Genomic DNA, 13,266 nt, shown 5'->3' on the forward strand with positions numbered 1-13,266 from the left:
TAGTGTCAGCGCCTATTTTGTTCTCAATATGCTGACACACTGAGGGAATGAGTTCCAAAATTAGCACAGCTCATTGCGGTTTCTGGTACTGTATGTGCATCAGACTCATATGGGGTGGTTTTGCTTGGCACAATTTAATGCATTACATGTAATGATTTTCTACTGTGTGTATTGACATGGTAGTAGGCTATATGATTTATGCGTAACGTGGGTTGGCTCATAGAATTGCACTCTGCACTGAAAGATGGTGATGTGCGTACATGGAAGAGCATGCAATGCGTTGGATGCAATATGGAGTTATGCTGAACGAAATGTGGTGGTAATTTTAGTGTTGGCCTTGGCTTGCCATCAAAGTAGGCCTATGCGATATATACTATATTATATATTATTATATATAAATATTCCGATGGTGGTCCGTGCGGTCAAACTACACATTTTAGCAGGGTAATGCCAAAAATCTGTCTCGACTCCCGACGAAAATATTGCTGCGTACGGTTGGCTAATCGACATCAGGAAAATGTGGCATAATTACTTAGTAAACCATCTTGCCAGAAGCATAAACAAGAGAAACCTACAGCGTACGACTCATCGATTGCCATTTGAAGTTCCTTGGAGTAGGATTCGGACTCGGCTGCGTATCTGGAAACCCGAGTCATAGAGAGTGGGAGGGGACCACAGAATTTTGACTGTGATTGCAGTACCATTTCTGGCCACATTATTACACATGGCACTTTTAAGGGCTATATAAATAAACTTTGATTGGTTGATGGTGTGTTTGACGGAGAAGCAGCTCAAAAGAGATACAGCAGAAGTCCACTCTTCAAGGTAAAAGCTGTACATTATTATTACTCTTATTACTTACTTCATACAACTACTGTAGTTGTTAGTAGTATATTATATTGTATGGTCAGTGGATGTTCTCATTCATCCAGGTCATTATATTTTCAGGACATTCAATGGATCGCAACGGGACTGGTTTGTCTTAGAAGACGTTTCGCCTCTCATCCAAGTAGACTTCATCAGCTTATGCTCATAGACTTAGATTGGTCAGATCTAGTCTAGATCTGTCTTCTAAGACACACCAGTCAAGTTGTGATCCATTGAATGCCTTGAGAATTCTATTGTATTGTTTTTATACAATATTTATTATCAAAAATAGTTTTTAAAGGCACTCAGATAAAAAGTGAAACTCTGAATCATTGAAGGAGCAATACATCTGCATAGAAATTATAAGAAACATTTTCAAAACTACGAATCAACCGACCAAGAGGCATCAGATACAACAAAAATAAAACAGGTCCCAGAACAGAGCCCTGGGCAACACCACATGACAGGCGGGACACATTGGACATTACATCATTAAAAGCAACATTAAAAGTTCATCCATTTATATAAGAAGTAAACCACTGGAGAACAGCAACAGAAAAGTTAATTCCATATAATTTCAATGGAAGATATTAAGTGTTTTGAGTTAAGAGCCCCGTCACATAATTAATTAAGCTCATAAATTGAGGCACTACTGTATTTGCCTCTTAACCTTTAAAACAATGCCAAAATATGCACTGCTGCAGGTAAATAAACAGTAGTCTTACAGTTTGGGACCCTGACCTCCATGTGAAACCTCGAAGTCATTTGGTTGCAACCCAGCAATATTGTTCAATTAGGATGTGTCTAGCTAGTGTGCTATTGTGTGCGCTTAGCTGTTGTGTAGCTGCAAGCTCCTAGTAGCCTATAAACTGTCGCAATCTGGTGAGCGTTGCTTGCAGCGTGACCCCAAGGATGCAGAGATAACAGACGGCTTGCAGGTAAAAGCATATTTATTGGCAACAAGGAGGTGCATAGTGAGCCAACTAACAAGTAGAATGATCAAGCACAGAAGGAGGGACCCAGATGGAACTAAATTGAACTAATTAAGGAGAATCAGGTGTGTTGGCAGGACATGGAACAGAAAGTAAATGTGCTTAAAAACACATAGACCAAACAGGAAATACTGACAAAACAAGGCACCAAGACAGGAAGTGATTCAGAAACACAGGAACGAGGAAACTAGAAATAAGAGCACTGGACAGGAATTAAAACGCCAAAGACAGGAAAACACAAACATGACAAAACTGACATAAACGTGTTAATGACTTCACTAAAATACAAGAAAATACCAACTTTGCATGCTTATAGGAGGACTTTTAAATGTTAAGTGGCTGTCAATCTTTGCAGGAGTAAATGTGCTGCAGGACTGTTTGCACCTGAGATTTTAGATATAATCCATATTTGTACATGTCGTATTTGCTGATGTTGCTCTGTTGTTGTTGTTGTGTTTGCTGTTGTTGTTTTTGTCTCTCTGTCTAATCCCCCTCTTGTCCCCACAATTCCCCCCTCTGTCTTCCTTTTTCTCTCTTTCTATCCCCTCCTGCTCCGGCCCGGCTGCACCAAATGATAATATAAATACATTTAATAAAGTCAAAATACAAGTAAGGCAACAAGAAAAGTATCCTACACTTCTCTTTTGTAAAGTAAATCTGAACAGCCGATATGGGCATCTACATCTGCTATATGATTTGCCCGAGAAGCTGGGCAGGACATTAAAAAAATAAAATAAAATTTAAAAAAAATAGATATAATCCGATACTTTTTAAATGCCTTAAACTGCATGCTGAACTGTGCACGGTTACACGCCTACACTAAAATATTATAAATGTCATTTTTATTTGCTGTAAATCAGTGATTCTCAAACTGTGGTAAAGGCTCCATCTCGTGCTATGTCAAATAATCAATTAATTAAATAACCAAACACTGTGTTACTGTTCAAACTGTTTGTAATGTTACATTGGCCAAAAATTGTAAATATACTTGTTAAATAAAGCATCTGCCTAGTTTTAATGAATATTTAAGCCTACTACACTATTGTATTCTAATGTTGGTCATTATGGTGGTACGTATGGTGGTGGGGGTCAAGTGTTTTCTGAGATGGTACTTGGTAAAAATAGTTTAAGAACCACTGCTCTAAAGGATTACTAGTGCGCTGCTGTATCTGATATCGGCACAATCGCGACCAACCTGTGTGAAATACAATGACAGTGTGATGATGCAGTGGATGAAAAAGCGCTAGCCGAATTTTATATTCAAGAGAATGCAGGCTGTTCTTACAAGCACGTATCCAAAAAGGAGAGAGGGATGAGAAAAAAAAATAACAACAAAGCCACAAACCCCCCGGCGGGCACGATATATGGAGCCTGTCATGAGACGCTTTCGGATACCTGAACGAATCGCTGAGAAGCAGTTAGCTGGCGTATGAGCCGTATCTTCACTCTGCAGTACCCCCGACGACACGGCGAGCCAAACTTAAAGATTTCAGTAAGCGGGTCACTTGCTAATGAGAGCTGCCGGCCTTAGACAAAAAAAAAAAAAGCCTTGCAGGGTGGATATGAGATCAAAAGGTAAAAAAAAAATTGAGGAAAGGATAAAAAAAGACACAATATCACAATATATTATGCAAGGCTCTATAGAAACACACATATTGTTAAATGAATACCTCTTTGACAGTGTCCTCTCAATTGTTAATGAGCAATATTCATGGATTGACACCATTGGCTTCGACGTAACGCTGCTCGTCGGCTTGACAACATGCCGCACATGTAAACTCGGCTCATACACAATGTAGTCCCCGTATACTCTCCACCAGCTTTGAACAGGCTGCCTATTGTATATTAATGTTCTTTGATATGCAAGTATTCCACACAACAATCGTGTATGCATGCGAGTACCGGTCAGGGAAAGGTTGTATTCTTATTATGCATTCAAGCACGATGGTGAGACATGACGGCGTAATGCGGAATGCCAGGCATTTAAATGTAAATATTTGCCGGCTTTTCTTGACTACCTTGCTTTTATTGTTTTAAGGGAGGGAATTACTTGTGTTTAAGATATCAGGAACAAGCACTGAAATGCAAAGAGGCGGAACATGTTGACTAAACATGAATTTAGTTGAAAATGGTACAAAAAGTTCAAATTAACAATGAGCATGTGACTTTTTGTTGCTTGGTTCCACAATAGGGCTTGACAGTGTGACGTGGAAACACATTGCATTGTGGGTCTTGTTGGACTCTGAATCGCTTATTTACAGTGCATGGCTTAATGCAAGACTCTGTGTTTCAGTTTTTGTTTTTTCCGTTAAGTTCAAAACATGGCGCGAACGTGCGACATCATTAACTGCCACAATTGTGGTCATGATCGTCTCAATTGTGGTCATGCAAAGCCAAAGAAAGTCGAGTTATGAAGCTAATAAGGAGACGGTGAATAGCCGCGAACGCAGCCGTGAGAGGATCAAACATATCTTTTAATGCCATCACAAGTTGGAGTGTTCATGACATTTTCAGACTGGTAAGTTTGAATAAAAGCCTGTTTTATTTAGTTTCACACATAGCATTCAGTAGGCTGTTAGCGTTAGCCTAGCTAGCTGCCGGCTACAAACAACGTACAGTATTTTAGAAAAAAGAATGCTGTCTGTTTACTTTTAGTGTTGGGTAAGCACAAAATTAAAGGCCTACTGAAATGAGATTTTCTTATTTAAACGGGGATAGCAGATCCATTCTATGTGTCATACTTGATCATTTCGCGATATTGCCATATTTTTGCTGAAAGGATTTAGTAGAGAACATCGACGATAAAGTTCGCAACTTTTGGTCGCTGATAAAAAAAAGCCTTGCCTGTACCGGAAGTAGCGTGACGTCACAGGTTGAAGAGCTCCTCACATCTGCACATTGTTTTCAATCATGGACGCCAGCAGCGTGAGCGATTCGGACCGAGAAAGCGACGATTACCCCATTAATGTGAGCAAGGATGAAAGATTTGTGGATGAGGAAAGTGAAAGTGAAGGATTAGAGGGCAGTGGAAGCGATTCAGATAGGGAAGATGCTGTGAGAGACGGGTGGGACCTGATATTCAGCTGGGAATGACTAAAACAGTAAATAAACACAAGACATATATATACTCTATTAGCCACAACACAACCAGGCTTATATTTAATATGCCGCAAATTAATCCCGCATAACAAACACCTCCCCCCTCCCGTCCATATAACCCGCCAATACAACTCAAACACCCGCACAACACACTCAATCCCACAGCCCAAAGTACCGTTCACTTCCGCAAAGTTCATACAGCATCATATATTTCCCCAAAGTTACGTACGTGACATGCACATAGCGGCACGCACGGACGGTCAAGCGATCAAATGTTTGGAAGAAAGCTGCATACTCACGGTAGTGCGTCTGCTATCCAACTCAAAGTCCTCCTGGTTGTGTTGCTGTAGCCAGCCGCTAATACACCGATCCCACCTACAGCTTTCTTCTTTGCTGTCTTCATTGTCCATTAAACAAATTGCAAAAGATTCACCAACACAGATGTCCAGAATACTGTGGAATTTTGCGATGAAAACAGAGCTGTTTGTATTGGGACACAATGGTGTCCCAATACTTCCGCTCAATCCGTGACGTCACGCGCAAACGTCATCATACCGAGACGTTTTCAGCCGGATATTTCCCGGGAAATTTAAAATTGCACTCTATAATTTAACCCGGCCGTATTGGCATGTGTTGCAATGTTAAGATTTCTGCGTGGTCTGTAGAAGTGGGTTTCAGTAGGCCTTTAATAACTATTATTTTGGGAGAAGTAGCGCAGTAATCAACGTATTTAGAAGTAATAATAGGCTTGTTTTTTTCAGGGAGATCTGCTTATGAAATGAGACTGGGCACCCTTACTCCATTTCAGACACATATGAGATATAAGTCGTAGATTATGCACAGTTTGTACGGAGGAGAATGAGCCTTAATAGACTTTGCATTCTGAAACTCTTCACTGCTATAAAAACTGACTCCGTTGACAAAATACAAACAAGTACTCAAATCTTGTCAATAGGACGTGCTCATATAGATCAATTCTACCAATAATTTATTTTTGGAGGTAGCTAGCCTTTGGGATTGGGTTCAGTTTGTTTTGTGCAGTCCTTTGATTTTGTTTTATACAATCCATTTGAATCCAGTGTGTTTTTCTCTCTAACATTACTGCGGGTACGGTACAGCCATGGCTAGCCAACACCCACAAAGCATTGCAAAATCACGTGCACCTTCGAGCCCTATTAAACATCAGTTGCTTCATAACAAACTACTAACTAGATTGACTCAACAGTGCCTCTGCTGGTTGCAGTCAAATTGTGCACAAATCGCCTCAATTTTCGGGAGTCAAAAAGAATCAACAATCACTCAAGAGCTTATCGGTGCATTCTTTCTTTCCTTTTTTCTTTTAAGTCACCACTTCCTCCTCTCCCCGGCGGTATTCAACCTATCAAACCGTAACAACCCCTCGCCATGCCAGGTTTACACTCCACTGAGCCAATGTCATCACTCGTGCATATCTTGCCAGGGAGAATTGGCCTCCTTTTCTCCTTCCTGTTGTTCGACCGCTAAAAATAAAGCTCCCCTTTTGTGGAACTGCCACAAGGCTCCGATCTGGTCCCACCACGGGGCTTAGAACTTCACTTCCTGACAAACACGATCCACTTTCAGGAGTTCTACGCTGGCTGTCCGTTTGAAGTCACCTGCGGGTGCACAAATATGCCGGACAATGCACTGTTGATTTCGTGAGTGTATCTGCGGTCTACTGGTGGGAAGAAAAAACAAGCTTTCATTTTGCCAGAACATGCTGGTTCCGAAACAGGGATACAATTACGAACATGTGTCTTAACATAAGGAAGGCTTGTTTTTTTCACCAATGTATAATTTACATGCCCATTTTTCTTTTACCACAACCAGGGCCTGCCCTCGGCTTTGCCTGGCCCTAAACAGAATTTGGTTTGAGCCCCAGTTCGGTCTTTAATATTACTTATTTATTCGTATTACAGAATGTCCCAACTTAATAGCGTTTTGAGATAAGAGCAGTCTCTCAGCTTACTGTTATGCTTTAGGTTGCAAGCAAAAATATGAGTTACAAGCACCCCCGCCATTATGCAAATGTCACAGTGAACCCAGAAAGTTCTGCCCAAAACATTTGGTTTGACCATTAACTTTTAACTAGAGATGGACATACATTTATTTTCCAACCATGGGAAGGAAGAAACTAAGCATGAAGGACTGAGATGAAGAAGTGGATGATATTATTTGAATACAAATACATAAATAATCAAAAACATGACAGAGCATGTCGCCAAATTGGCGAAGCAATTCATAGTCGGCACCATACTGAAGTAGGATGTAAGAATGTTACGGTGGCCATTTAACCATGAATATATGGAGAATATGCTGATGTGTGTTTGACTGAGAAGCAGCTGGGATGTCCACTCTCCAAGGTAAAAACTTTACATTATCATTACATTTTTCCTAAAACTACAGTACCTGTTAGTAGCACACTCTATTGTATTGTTTTTCAGATAATATTTCTTATCTAAAATAGTTTTAGTTTTTAAGGCATTTTATGCAGTAAAATTGTACTGTTTTGGGGGTCGAAGCACCAATTAAATTGATTTCAATGCATTTCAAAGAGAAATGTTGATTTGGGATACAAGCATTTTGAGATAAGAGCACCGTCATAGAACCAAGTAAGCTTGTAAGTAGAGATGTCCGATAATGGCTTTTTTGCCGATATCCGATATTCCGATATTGTCCAACTCTTAATTACCGATTCCGATATCAACCGATAACGATATATACAGTCGTGGAATTAACACATTATTACGCCTAATTTTGTTGTGATGCCCAGCTGGATGCATTAAACAATGTAACAAGGTTTTCCAAAATAGATCAACTCAAGTTATGGAAAAAAATGTCAACATGGCACTGCCATATTTACTATTGAAGTCACAAAGTGCACTATTTTTTTTTAACATGCCTCAAAACAGCAGCTTGGAATTTAGTACATGCTCTCCCTGAGAGAGCATGAGGAGGTTGAGGTGGGCGGGGTTGTGAGGCGGGGGGTGTATATTGTAGCGTCCCGGAAGAGTTAGTGCTGCAAGGGGTTCTGGGTATTTGTTCTGTTGTGTTTATGTTGTGTTATGGTGCGGATGTTCTCCCGAAATGTGTTTGTCATTCTTGTTTGGTGTGGGTTCACAGTGTGGCGCACATTTGTAACAGTGTTAAAGTTGTTTATACGGCTACCCTCAGTGTGACCTATATGGCTGTTGACCAAGTATGCCTTGCATTCACTTGTGTGTGTAAAAAGCTGTAGATATTATGTGATTGGGCCGGCACGCAAAGGCTGTGCCTTTAAGGTTTATGGTGCTCTGTACTTCTCCCTACGTCCGTGTACCGCTCCGTACAGCGGCGTTTTAAAAAGTCATACATTTTACTTTTTGAAACCGATACCGATAATTTCCGATATTACATTTCAAAGCATTTATCGCCTGATAATATCGGCAGTCCGATATTATCGGACATCTCTACTTGTAAGTTAAGGTACTACTGTATTAGACTCCTAAAGGGCCCCCAGGCCACCCTAAACCTACCATCCTGCCCAACATACACACATAGAGTATGTTTACATGCACTAAACTACCTTTGTGTTCAAAAACTAGTGATGCCTCTGTTTTTAACTTTAATCATGGGTCTTTAAACACACTGCAGTTATGTGCTATGGGATACAAAAATGAAATTTAAACATAATTTGCCACAAATAGACTCAATACATGTTTTACCTTTCTTCTATCAGCTAGATATGTTTGTGCTGTGTGTCAACGCATAAAGGTGAGCTTTGATGACATTATGATGTCTCTGTTGAGTGAGCAGTGAACTGTTCCATAGTGGGTGTGTCTCCACCAGAAGGAATGAACCATTTTGCATTTTCCCATGGGGGTTGGGTTAGGTTTGGTAAGGTTAGGTTAATCTATTGGTACCAAAATGTGAACTCGTTTTGCAGCCAGCGAGATATCCATTAAACATTCAGGAAAAGTACTCAAAGTTCCCCATAAAGAGGATGCAGCATTAAATCACAAAAAGTATGAATTTGGGACAGGCCAGATTAAAATATCATACATAAAATAATGTTTTATACAGAAACAATAATGGGAAAAAAGGCACTAAAGCCTATTTAGTTCTGTTATGGCGGCTGGGACAAACCTGCATCTGTACTGTGTTGTGTTACACAGTCCTAATTTGATTTAAACAACTTTCGTATTTAACCTTGACAGCAAAATTGATTGTATCTGAACTTTTATGATGTCATATTTTATAACTGACAGATTGAAATGAAAGAAGAAAAATGTCACGGACGGACGGACCAGCCTTGCCAGCAATTATTAAAGAAAATTGGATGTACTTCAGAATAGTCTGTGTCAGCATAGATGTACTTTTCACTGAACGTCACTTGACATGTCATGTTTTGAATTTGTGTTTGTTGGTTCTTTATTTCATTAATGTTTCACTTTTTTGGTGGGGGGTTTCCGCACACCTTTGGTGCATTTGGCAATGAGGCCTATTCAAACCTTGTTGCTGTGGTTCGTTTCTCTGCATTATTGGTCATCTATCTTACTTCTGGAACTTTGTTTATTGCATCCTGTTTTTCTTCAGTTCTCCTGGCTCCTTGCTGCGCGAGTTTGAGTTTTTGTTTCATTTCGATTTGTTTGAAGGACCTTTGTTGTAGTTGTACTTGGTTTTTATACTGCTACTTTGTCCTGGCCTTTTGCCACGCTTTTTCTTGTTTCTTTTGAACTGTCTTTTCACACATTTTTTCTTCGGTTTTTGTTACCATTAATTTATTCATACCATTTTTAACAGGGTTAGCCTTGTGCTCATTTTTGTTGTACTTTTGCCATAGCTGCTGTTCTGGACTTGTAAAGGAAACTTTATTTTTTGAACCATTCACAATCTGCCTCGCATCCTGGATTCCAGCCACATGCCTGACACGACACACATACTGTATAACTATGTCAAGCATGCTGGTGGTAGCCAGTGGCGTGCCGTCACTAGAGGCAGGGGAGGCACGGCCATCATGGAAAGAAAAAAAAAAGTAAAAAGAAAAAAATAATAATTAAATTGTTATATGTATCCAGTGATTATACTAAAGTTATTTTCCATTTAACTTCACCAGTTTTAGATTATTTTTATTTTTATTTTCACATTTGCCGTTCAAATACTGAGAAGAGACGGTGCGGTGATCAGCAGCCAGTTGAGGCACGTCACTGATTTGTGCCTCAACATGGATTGTGCGCAATGACTCGGCTAACTGCTGGCCTGCTGTGCAGTGAGACCGTATTGCTATATGAATTATATTATACATTTCCATAGTTTAGTTAGCTGAGGTATATAATGTACAGTGTATTTTGTCAACAACTGTATGTGTGTAACGTATTTTTAGTGCTGAGCATTCATAAAACTCTGCTGCGAAGACACACTGTGTGAGGCTCGTCTCATAACCCCGCCTCCTGGTGCCAAGCATCTCCGTCGCAGAATGCACCGCCCGACGGGAGCCCCGCGGCCACACCAACCAAAGCTCACACCCAAACCCTCCACGTGCAAGACCGAATCCACCCAAAAAAAGTCACTTAACAAGAAGCCAAAAAGTGCAAAAACAACAATGCTCGCGCTGCAGGAGCCGCGAACGACCGCAGGGACACAACATTAGGTACACCTGCACTGCAGGTTCATATGTTTGTAAATCTGACTGTGATGATGCAGTCATGCCTCACCAGACATTAACCTCACCGCACGCCACTGGTGGTAGCACATCATGGTCCCGGGCTACATGAGTGCTGCAGGTACTGGGGAGCTGCGGCTTATTGCCCTCAAATATTAATCACAAAAATGTGAACAATTCAAAGAAATAGAATTTGATAATGCATAGCAGGGGTGTCAAACGTACGGCCACGGGCCGGATTAGGCCCGCTAACAGGTTTTATCCGGCCCGCGGGATGAGTTTGCTAAGTATAAAAATGAGCCACATTTTTTGAATGAAAGAAACTGCTGTTCTAAATGTGTCCACTAGATGTCACAATAGCAATTATTTGTATCTTTGTAGATTATGCTACATATGTAAAAAAATAAAAATAAACCACATGATGTTAGTGCACCAGTTGAGGAAAATGAGCAAACTACATAAATAACATCCTGTTACTTGATTTTGATATAATGTTTTTATCTTGATAGATTGAAAATTAACACCAATGAGTTGACTGTTGAACATTATCACATAATTTATTCAGAAAGCATAAATAACGACAAATAAAGATAGAATACTATTAACCGCAACATTTAAGTGTAAAAAAAACAAACAACATTATGATTTGTATATTTTCAGAATGTGCTTGTTCTATTTTTAAACAAAGAAAACAATCTGAAGTTGTCTTTATTTTTATTATCGTGCCGTGATTTTACCAGTCCGGCCCACTTTGGAGTAGATTTTTCTCCATGTGGCCCCCCATCTAAAATGAGTTTGACACCTCTGATGTATAGTATATATGAATTCATACAATATGCATTTTTTAAATATTAAGGCTTGAATGACAATCTAAAAATATTTGACAATGTTGTTTTTTTTAATTCATACTCAAGGGCCACAGCTTTAGCTACACTTGTGCATTTTAATGATGTCCCAGTGAATACATTGTGATTTGCATTGTATACCGTCCACCCATCAAGTATGGATGAAGGAGCAGACCGAACTGGGCTGCCTGATTCCGCATGGCATGATGGTTAAAAGGGACCTACAGTAAAGGGTGAAAGAACTTAAGAGTTATGACAATGCTGTGTTTGGGACGCGTTCAATAATGTATTGCCAGACGACTTCCTCCAGCAGTGCACAAGTTGTCTTGTCTCAAAGTGCTGAATGATGCAGCAGCGAGGCTGGATTAGTCAGTTCCCTTTAAGAAAAGGTCATAATGCTTAGTCAGTGTAACTATGACTTAAGGATGAACATTTGATTAAAAGTGCCCTCTCCATGTCGGCACGCTGCTGACATTTAAAGAATTGCCCGTAAAATATTTTTGTCCTGTCAGCATAACTCCCAATTGTAGGAATCCCCATAAATACAATAGATGCTCGTTTTATTAGACGACGATTATTATCTATCGCTCTCCACACAAAGCGGTTTTATCTGCAAACCTCAAACAATAAATCTTGTACCAGTGCAAAAAAAAAAAAAAAAAATGCTCTTTATGTGTTTAAAAGTCTATTATTTAACTGTCAAACAAACCCACAATGCAGGTGGCCACCTACCTTAATAAGTGGTCAAGGTGGAAAAGTAAATGATTTCATCACAGATGGGTTACAGCACGCACAGATGGATACTTCTAACCGGGCAAACAGATGATGTCCGCAGGCACTGCAAAGAAAACAGAATGTAAAGTGGTTTTAACATACTCCAGGTGAATTGTTTCAGAAATGCTGATCAAAAAAAAAAAGCAAGAATCCTGCATCCAACCTTAGTGACAGTGAACCGGTTGCTGTAATCAAAATCTCACTATTCATGATTACTGGCAATTGTGAGCTATTTGCATACCCAGAAGCTGATATTATCTACACAACAACCAGACAGCAGGTAGTAATTTGGTGTTACTGCTGAAATTACATTTCTAAAACAAGCCAAACTCACATGGAGGACATTTCTGAAGCTGCAGGCTACTTTATGTGTGCCACATAATTGTTTTTAGATGCTGCTTATCATAGCTTAGTATTAAACTACCACAGTAATCTTACCTCCTCATGTTGGTGAATAATGTATGATTGTCTATCTGTAGCATTTCAGGCATTTCCTGTTTCCTGACTGTCTCAGGTCACATGGCCATTCCATCCACCAATCATAAGCTGCGTGGTCATCTGTTGCCAAATGTGTTTCCTCCTGCTGCTAACTAGCTAACTAGGCTAGCTACACATGCTAATCCGCTATTTGTCAGCCATTTTGACTTTTTAGCTTGTAGGCTGATTATGAAGTAGATGTAAGTAAGTCACACATGATTGTGTAAGTGATGCGTGTTTGTCGAATTAATTTGTTCTATTTGCTTTAAGTGAATACACATGGCTGCTGGACATGGCCTAGTTAAAGTTAAAGTGCCAATGATTGTCACACACACACTAGGTGTGGTGAAATGTGTCCTCTGCATTTGACCCATCCCCTTGTTCACCCCCTGGGAGGTGAGGGGAGCAGTGGGCAGCAGCGGTGGCCGCGCCCAGGAATATTTTTTGGTGATTTAACCCCCAATTCCAACCCTTGATGCTGAGTGCCAAGCTAGGAGGTAATGGGTCCCATTTTTATAGTCTTTGGTATGAACTCACAACCTACCGATCTCAG

General features: G+C 40.1%; 1 long non-coding RNA gene across 1 annotated transcript in view; it reads right to left on the reverse strand.

Moving 5' to 3' along the window:
* The window catches only part of LOC133659341 (uncharacterized), a 33,506-nt gene extending 20,693 nt beyond the window's left edge, over positions 1-12,813 (reverse strand). The window contains exons 1-2 of the long non-coding RNA XR_009827621.1: positions 12,675-12,813; positions 12,195-12,300 (exon numbers count right to left, since the gene is read on the reverse strand). This is a non-coding gene — a long non-coding RNA (uncharacterized LOC133659341). The remainder of the gene's footprint in view (positions 1-12,194; positions 12,301-12,674) is intronic.
* Positions 12,814-13,266: the final 453 nt, after the last annotated feature.

This window comes from Entelurus aequoreus, linkage group LG10 (genome assembly GCF_033978785.1).
Source record: "Entelurus aequoreus isolate RoL-2023_Sb linkage group LG10, RoL_Eaeq_v1.1, whole genome shotgun sequence".
Taxonomy (NCBI): Eukaryota; Metazoa; Chordata; class Actinopteri; order Syngnathiformes; family Syngnathidae; genus Entelurus; species Entelurus aequoreus.